General features: G+C 50.6%; 1 protein-coding gene across 1 annotated transcript in view; it reads right to left on the bottom strand.

Moving 5' to 3' along the window:
- Positions 1–8,071, bottom strand: part of ST8SIA2 (ST8 alpha-N-acetyl-neuraminide alpha-2,8-sialyltransferase 2) — a 67,819-nt gene that overhangs the window by 58,998 nt on the left and 750 nt on the right. The window lies entirely within an intron of this gene.

The following is an 8,071-nucleotide window of genomic DNA, read 5'->3' as shown; positions in this document are numbered from 1 at the left end:
GGCAGGCGGGCAGAGACCCGATCCCTGTTGCCTTTCTTTTCTCTCTCACTGGGAGGGGGGCTGAGCTGCCGCTGTGCCGGAGGGCGCAACTCCCCAGCGCTTCCCGCTCGGCTCCCTCGCTGGCCGCCATGGCGGCGGCAATCGCCGGGTTAGGGCGGCGGGGGGCTTTTGGCGGGGGGCCAGGGCGCAGTTTGGCGCCCCTGAGGGCCGGTGCCCCTAGGCGAGCACCTAGCTCGCCTAGCGGGCGAGCCGGCCATGGATGCTCCTTCGCTGGACGTTTTCAAGCGGAGGCTGGACGACCAACTTTTGGGTATGTTGTAGGGCTGTCTTTTGGCTATGCTCCTGCTGATTGCAGGGGGTTGGACTAGATGACCTGCAAGGTCCCTTCCAACTCTAACATTCTATGATTCTATGTTTTGGAGGTCCTAAATTCACAGGGTCGCTGTACGTCGGACGCATCTTGATGGTACACAACACATAACACAACCAGAGCCAAAACACATCGAGCCTAATATGTTTGAAGTTATTTAATGGTGTTCTAGTTATTCATCTGCTTCATTTAGACCCAAAACAGCTAACATCCTTCTCCTCTCCTCCCTTTTATCCTCACAACAACCCTGTGAGGGAGGTCAGGCTGAGAATGCATGAGCCGCTCAAGGTCACCCAGCAACTTTCCGCAGCAGAGGGGGGATTCAAACTTGGGCCTCCCGGCTCCTAGTCCAGCCTTTTGTTCACTACGGCTCACCAGCTCTCTCCCTGAAATATTGCAGGTTTTTACAATGTGTGTCTTGTGTGTGATCAATTTCAGAGCGGGGGGGGGGGGGCTGTGTGCTTAAGCACACTTACAAGCAGGGCCATTTTTGGGCCAGAACGCACAGGAACGGAGTTCCGGCTGGCTCCCGAGTTGGCCACGCCCAGCAGGAACTCATTAGCATAATAGGCCACACCCAACAGCAGAAACTCATTAGGATTGGCCACATTAGGGGTGTGTGGCCTAACATGCAAAGGGGTTCCTGCTACAAAAAAAGGCCCTGGGTTTGGACAACAAACAAGGTCAACAGAATAAGAAGCAAAAGGTGGGTGTGGCTGGATGAGCACACTTCTGGTAACATGGGGGTGTGGCCTAATATGCTAATGAGCTGTGCTGTCAGGGGTGTGGCCTAATATGCTAATGAGTTTCTGCTGTTGGGTGTGGCCTATTATGCTAATAAGTTCCTGCTGGGCTTTTTCTACAAAAAGAGCCCCGCTTACAAGAGAATAAGGCCCACTGAACTCAAGGACACTTTCTTCCTGAGTAAACAGGGAACTGGCTGCTACACCAAGAAAAACAAATCTTAATTGTTAACTGAAAAGACTTATTCAGACAGAAGTTCTGGTGGATCGGAGCCACAGAATCTGACAACTGACAGAATGATTGCGGCTAGAGTACTCCAGGAAGAACCAAATTCCCGTCCACGAGAGCACGAAATCTGCTAGTCCTTAATGTGCCGCAAGACCCCTTTCCCAGTCATTCGTGATCCCGATGTCTTTCCAGGGTATTGGAAAGCTAGAACAGTTTTATTCTAAGTGAGCAGTCAGACATATGACCAGCGTGCTTTCGTTTTCCTTATATTTCACAGGTAAAAGGGCTGTGAGACTCATTTCTTGCGGAGGAACGCTGACTGTCCAGAGAAACAGCCCACAGCAGGGGTGGCCAAACTGTGGCTCTTTCACACATCTTGTGCACCACATTTTAGCAAATGGGAGGCATGCCCTCCTCATCGGTCTTCCCTTCCCCAGCCAGTGTTCTTTCCACCTTTCTTTCTACTTTCCTTCCTTCCTTCCTTCCTTCCTTCCTTCCTTCCTTCCTTCCTTCCTTCCTTCCTTCCCCATCTATTTGCTTTCTTTGTTCCTCTTTCTCTCTTTCCCCCTCTCCCTCTCTTTTAGACAAATAAATACCACTAGCAAAGACATCAATATCATTGGACAAATAAATATCATTATCAATCTCTGTCTCAACCCCTGTTGTTTCTATTTTTGGCAGTCTCATTTAATGTTAATAAAAACGTGTGCGTGATATTTGTCTCGCGGCTCCCAGACATCTGACGTTTATTCTGTGTGGCTCTTACGTTAAGCGAGTTTGGTCCCCCCCTGGCCCAGAGTATCCCCAAAGGCGGTGGGAGACTGAGACCACGAACACATGAAGCTGCCTTATACGGCATCAAACCCTGGGTCCTTGGGTTGCCACCTCCAGGTGGGGAAATACCTAGAGATTTGGGGGGGGGTGGAGCCAAGGAGGAAGAGTTTGAGGTGGGAAAGGAGTCCGCCCTCCAAAGCAGCCGTTTTCTCCCAGAGAACTAATCTCTCTTGCCCGGAGAGCAATTGTAATAGTGGGAGATCTCCAGACCCCACCTGGAGGTTGACAACCCAACTTGGTCAATCAAGTACTGTCTATTCAGACTGGCAGGGGGTCTCCAGGGTTTCGGGCACAGGCCTTTTTCAAAGTCATCTGAGTCCCTGTGAATCGGAGGTGCCAGGGATCGAACCCGGGACCTTCTGCATGCCAAGCAGATGCTCTGCCACTGAGCCACAGCCCTTGAAGGCATCCCAGGAGCAAGCCAAGACAAGCAGCCCCTGCAGGGCTGGCTGGGACCCAGGTGGCTCACAACACACTTGCCATTTCCTCCAGTGCTGCCACCCGCCAGCCCTGCAAGGTAGGACCATGGGGAATTGCTTGGCCGGAAAATGGCCACATATTGTGGTCGGCGCCCTGGTTCACTCCAAGCCAAATGGCCCTCAGAGAACAGCCACGGCCCACCAGTACCTTTCCTGGTAAGCTAAAAGTCCACGCTGCCCCTGCCCGAGGGGCTCTTTGTAACCACGGCCCCGGCCTCATGTGTCTAACCTCATGTGCCTAACCAGTTTGGTGTAGTGGTTAGGAGAGCAGACTCTAACCTGGGAGAACTGGGTTTGATTCCCCACTCCTCCTCCACATGCAGCCAGCTAGGTGACCTTGGGTCAGTCACAAGTTCTCTCAGCGCTGTTTTCTCAGAGCTCCCTCAGCCCCACCTACCTCACAGGGTGTCTGTTGTGGGGAGGTGAAGGGAAAGGAGTTTGTCAGCCGCTCTGAGACTCTGCGATAAGGGTGGGGTATAAATCCAATCTCTCCTTCTTCGTAGTCTTCTCTCTTCTTCATAACTTCCATGGATTCTGAAAATGACTGAATCCGCCTGGGGCCAATCAAGTTTCTTCGGGCAGGCCAAGTTGGGATCTTTCGCATTCCCTTCCTCCAGCTCTTAAAAGTCCTTCCTGCCCACTTGGGACCCACCCAGCACCCTCCCCATTTTACCCTGACCCAGAGGTCATTTCGGGGGGGAACGCAGGGGAACGCAGTTCCCCCGGGTGAGGTGCAGGGGGGCGGGGCACATGACGAAGCCCCGCCCCCTGCTTCCGGCCGCCCCGCTTCCAGCCAGGGAGGGCCTTGGTGGGGCTTCCTCACACTCCCGCTGGCCTTGCAGGTCCACCGCCGGGCCCCTGATGTCAGGGGGCGTGGCATATGCTAATGAGTTCCCCTAGCTCTTTTTCTACGAAATGACCCCTGCCCTAACCCAATGCAAGCCGTCTGAATTCCAGCTGCTCCTGTTAGGCCTTTAAACAACACAACTGAGAGGCTCAGACAAGAGATCTATCTTGGTCACTACTCTGTTTCACTTCCAGGCACATCTGGGAAGCCCGCAGGCAATGGATGAAGTTGACCGTCCCTCCAGCTACCGTTTGTCCCAGCAACTGCTATTCAGAGGTATACTGCCACTGGATAGGGAGGCTCTGCTTAACTAGCATAGGCAAAGAAAAGTGGCATTGGACGCCGGATAAATTGCTTAAATGTTATGCTAATGTCTCAGGGAACTGTTGGAGGTGCAGAAATAATATAGGAACGTACTTTCATATATGGTGGAGGTGCGAGAAAATAAAAAGATTCTGGAGAAGTACTAAACAATTGATAAAAGATATTACAGGGATAGATCTACCGATATCACCAGAAATTTTCTTATTAAATATCACACCAGAAGGAATTAAATATAATGAATTATGTATCATTTTATACTTAATAACAATGTCAAGAATACTTGTTGCAAAGAATTGGAAAACAGATAAAATACCAAGTAAAGATTTGATTATGAAACTTTTTGAAATAATAGAGATGGATAAGCTGAACATGTTTTTGGCGGGTAAAACAGATGATAACTTTAAACATAAAAGGCAAAAAGCCATAAAGTGGATTGAAGAAAATGTATAATGTAACCCCTAATGTTAGAAAATAAGATGTATAAGGATGATATTGAAAAATGAAAATAAAAATTGTAAAAAAAAAAAGCATAGGCAAAGAAAAGGTTTTCCTTGCTCGAAAGCAAGTCAAATCCGACTCTAGGGGGCAGTGGTCATCTCCATTTCCAAGCCGAAGAGCCAGCGCTGTCTGAAGACATTTCCGCTGTCATGTGGCCGGCATGACTAAACACCAAGGCGCACGGTGCACTGAATATAGGCAATAACTCTGCTAAATCAGACCAAGTTTGATTCATTTGGTGGGCCCAGCACCCTGTTGATAACACACACACACACACAAACCGAAGAGTTTCTTGGCCCTTCTGATGGAGGAGGAGGAGGAGATTGGATTGATACCCTGCCCTTCACTCGGAGTCTCAGAGCGGCTTACAATCTGCTTTGCCTTCCCCTCCCCACCACAGACACCCTGTGAGGTAGGTGGGGCTGAGAGAGCTCTCTCGAGGACTGCTCGTGAGAGAACAGCTCTGAGAGAACGGTGACTGACCCAAGGTCACCCAGCAGCTGCACGTGCAGGCGTGGGGAATAAAACTTGGTTCTCCAGATTAGAGTCCGCCACTCTTAACCCCTACACCAAACTAAGTTTCAGTTTAGTTACTCTGCTAGGCCCTGTTGGTGGACTAAACCAGCCCAGTCTCGCAGCTCTCAGAAGCTAAGCAGGGGTTGGTCCTGGTTAGTCCTTGGATGGGAGACCACCAAGTACCATTGCCTGCCTCTGCATAGAAACACTCAGCTTCCCAGATCTGACAAGCTCAGGCTAGCCTGGATAACTAAAAGTTCTGCATTCATAACATTGTGGAGAGAAGAATCAGGTAAGTTGCTTTGGGTCTCCATTGGGGAGATTTCAGAAGCTAAGCACAGTCCATCAAGGAGACCACCAAGGAAGTCAAGGAAGCAGACAGCAGCAAACCGCTTCAGTTCGTCCCTTGTCTCGAAAACCCTACTGCGGCTGCCCTGAATCAGCTGCAGATCGACGGCACTTTCCTTCAGCACTACCAGGTACTGTGGCTCCCTGGTAGAGCATCTGCTTGGCATGCAGAAGGTCCCAAATTCAATCCCCCGTGTATCTCCAGTTAAAAGATCTGGCAGTTGGTGACGGGAAAGACCTCTGCCTGAGACCTTGGAGAGCCACTGCCAGTCTGAACAGGCAATGCTGACCTTAATGGACCGATGGCCTGATCTAAGGTCGAGTTCGGATGGGCAGTTTGCCCCGATTATAGGCACGTGTGAGGAGCGTTTCACAACCAGATTAAATGGGCCGTTCACACAGGCACATCTGTCTGGCGTTCCCCACCCGTACTCAACCCGTCTTGTAACGCTTCGCTCCTGAGTTTAAAAGACACCTGGTGAAAGTGGGAAGGTTTTTCTTATGCACTCATGCGCACACATAAGCACACATCTCCAGATTACAAAAAAAGAAAGCCGCGTCCGGGCCAACAGTGTGAACGCTCCCATGTGCCTCCTCCCGGTATGCTCCCGCATCAGTCGCTGCGGGACTTTTTTGCCACGACTCCCTCCCCCTTCAAACTGCCCGCCTGAACTCAACCTAAGACAGCTCCATTCAGAGAAGGCTCCATGGCTCAGTGGAAGAGCCTCTGCTTGGTGTGGAGAAGGTCCCAGGTTCAAACCCCGGCATCTCCAGTTAAGAAGGACCAGGAAGGAGGTGATGGGAAAGACCTCAGCCAGTCTGAGTAGACAAGATGGACTTTGGTGGACCAAGAGTCTGATTCAGTAGAAGGCAAATCCACGTGTTCATGTGCCCCGTAGAGCCAACCGGTACTTGCTTCTTTGTAGGTTAGACCAGTATTCCCAAACTTCCAGCCCAGAGTGATAGGCTACTTTTTTGGCTGTTGACCTTAGAGCCTGGTCCAAGATTTTTGGTCCTGGCTTCTGCCTGATTCAGTCTCTCCTCCTCTTCCACCCCCCCCTTGCTTGAGAGTTTACCAAGGACTCCAGCCCCACATCCCAAGCAGTGTTCCCTCTAAGCTGAGTGAGTGTGAGCCGGCTCACAGTTTTTTAGCCTCCCCATCACACATTTCTGTCTTAGCTCGGGAAGGGAAGGCTCCAGAGCCAACGAATTGATGCAGCAGCCCAATCGCTCGCTCACAACTTTAGTGCCAGTAGCTCACAAAGTAGGATTTTTGCTCACAAGACCCCACAGCTTAGAGGGAGCATTTCCCAAGACTACTTTAGGGCAGGGTTCCCTCTAAACTGAGTTAGTGTGAACTAGCTCACAGTTTCTTAGTCTCTGGCTCACAGATTTTTGTCTTAGCCCAGGAAGGGATGGCTCCAGAGCCAACTAACTGATGCAGCAGCCCAATCGCTCGCTCACAACTTTAGTGCCAATAGCTCACAAAGTAGGATTTTTGCTCACAAGACCCCACAGCTTAGAGGGAGCATTTCCCAAGACTAGTTTAGGGCAGGGTTCCCTCTAAGCTGAGTTAGTGTGAACTAGCTCACAGTTTCTTAGTCTCTGGCTCACAGATTTTTGTCTTAGCCCAGGAAGGATGGCTCCAGAGCAAACTAGTTTATGCTGTAGCCAAATCGCTCGGTCACAACTTTCATGCCAGTAGCTCACAAAGTAGAATTCTTGCTCCCAAGACTCCACAGCTTAGAGGGAACATTGGTTTAGGGCGTTCCAATTTATACCTAGGGCATTCCCAATCCTCGAAAAACTGATATACGGGGGCGGCTCACATCTGAGTGGGAAACCACCCCTCGGGATCTGGTTCCTGTGATGTGGGAGAGCACCGTCTTGATTACCGGGTGGCCAGGGCACCGCACTCTGCACCTGCTCAGGAACACGGGCACCGCCTCTTCCTTCCTACCTTATCTCCCGGCTTGGGAAACAAATCCCTGGTGGGTCCCCCAGCGCCAGTTAAGGACTGGATGGAGCTTGATGCTTGCGGGGCGGTTACACCTGGGGGCAGGGGCGGATTAACCATGAAGCAGACTAAGCACGTGCTTAGGGCACCAGGGCCAAAGGAGGCGCCACAAAGTTGGGGAAAGGGTGAAAAGCTTCGTTTGTGCAGTCTATTGTACAATTATCCTACTTTGTACTATTGTACTATTATCCTATATTGTATTGTCTTATCCTACGAATAAATTTGGGGAAATAAAGTTGGGGAAAGGGTGAAAAGCTTCATTTGTACAGTCTATTGTACTATTGTCCTACTTTGTACTATTGTAAAAAGGTAAAGGTAACGGTTCCCTTGCTCGAAAGCCAGTCAAATCCGACACTAGGGTTGCGGTGCTCATCTCCGTTTCAAAGCCGAAGAGCCAGCGCTGTCCAAAGACGTTTCCGTGGTGGTCATGTGGCCGACATGACTAAACACCAAGGCGCACAGAACACTGTTACCTTCCCACCGAAGTGATACCTATTTATCTACTTGCAATTTCTTGCTTTCGAACTGCAAGGTTGGCAGGATGTACTATTGTACTACTATTATCCTATACTGTATCGTATTATCATACGAATAAATTTTTGTATTGCTGCAACCCGCATTGTCTATCTGGTCAGACAGGTCAACAAACTAAAATGGAGTGGGGGGTCAGTGTGTAAAGAAGGGGGGGCACCAAGGTTGGTCAGCGCTCAGGGCACCGGCGAGCCTTCATCCGCCCCTGCCTGGGGGAGTCTGAATTGCAAAAAAAAAAAAAGGAAACTCCCTCCCCAAAAGGAGGCAAAGGGGAGGGGTGCGCTTTGGGGGGCTAACCCCGGGGGTCGGCGGGGGGGCGCCAGGTCGCGGGAACC

This window comes from Gekko japonicus, unplaced genomic scaffold (genome assembly GCF_001447785.1).
Source record: "Gekko japonicus isolate JY-2015 unplaced genomic scaffold, Gekko_japonicus_V1.1 scaffold324, whole genome shotgun sequence".
In the NCBI taxonomy this organism is placed as follows: Eukaryota; Metazoa; Chordata; class Lepidosauria; order Squamata; family Gekkonidae; genus Gekko; species Gekko japonicus.
Note: the sequence above shows the minus strand (reverse complement) of the source record. Positions and strands in the feature narration are given on the sequence as shown.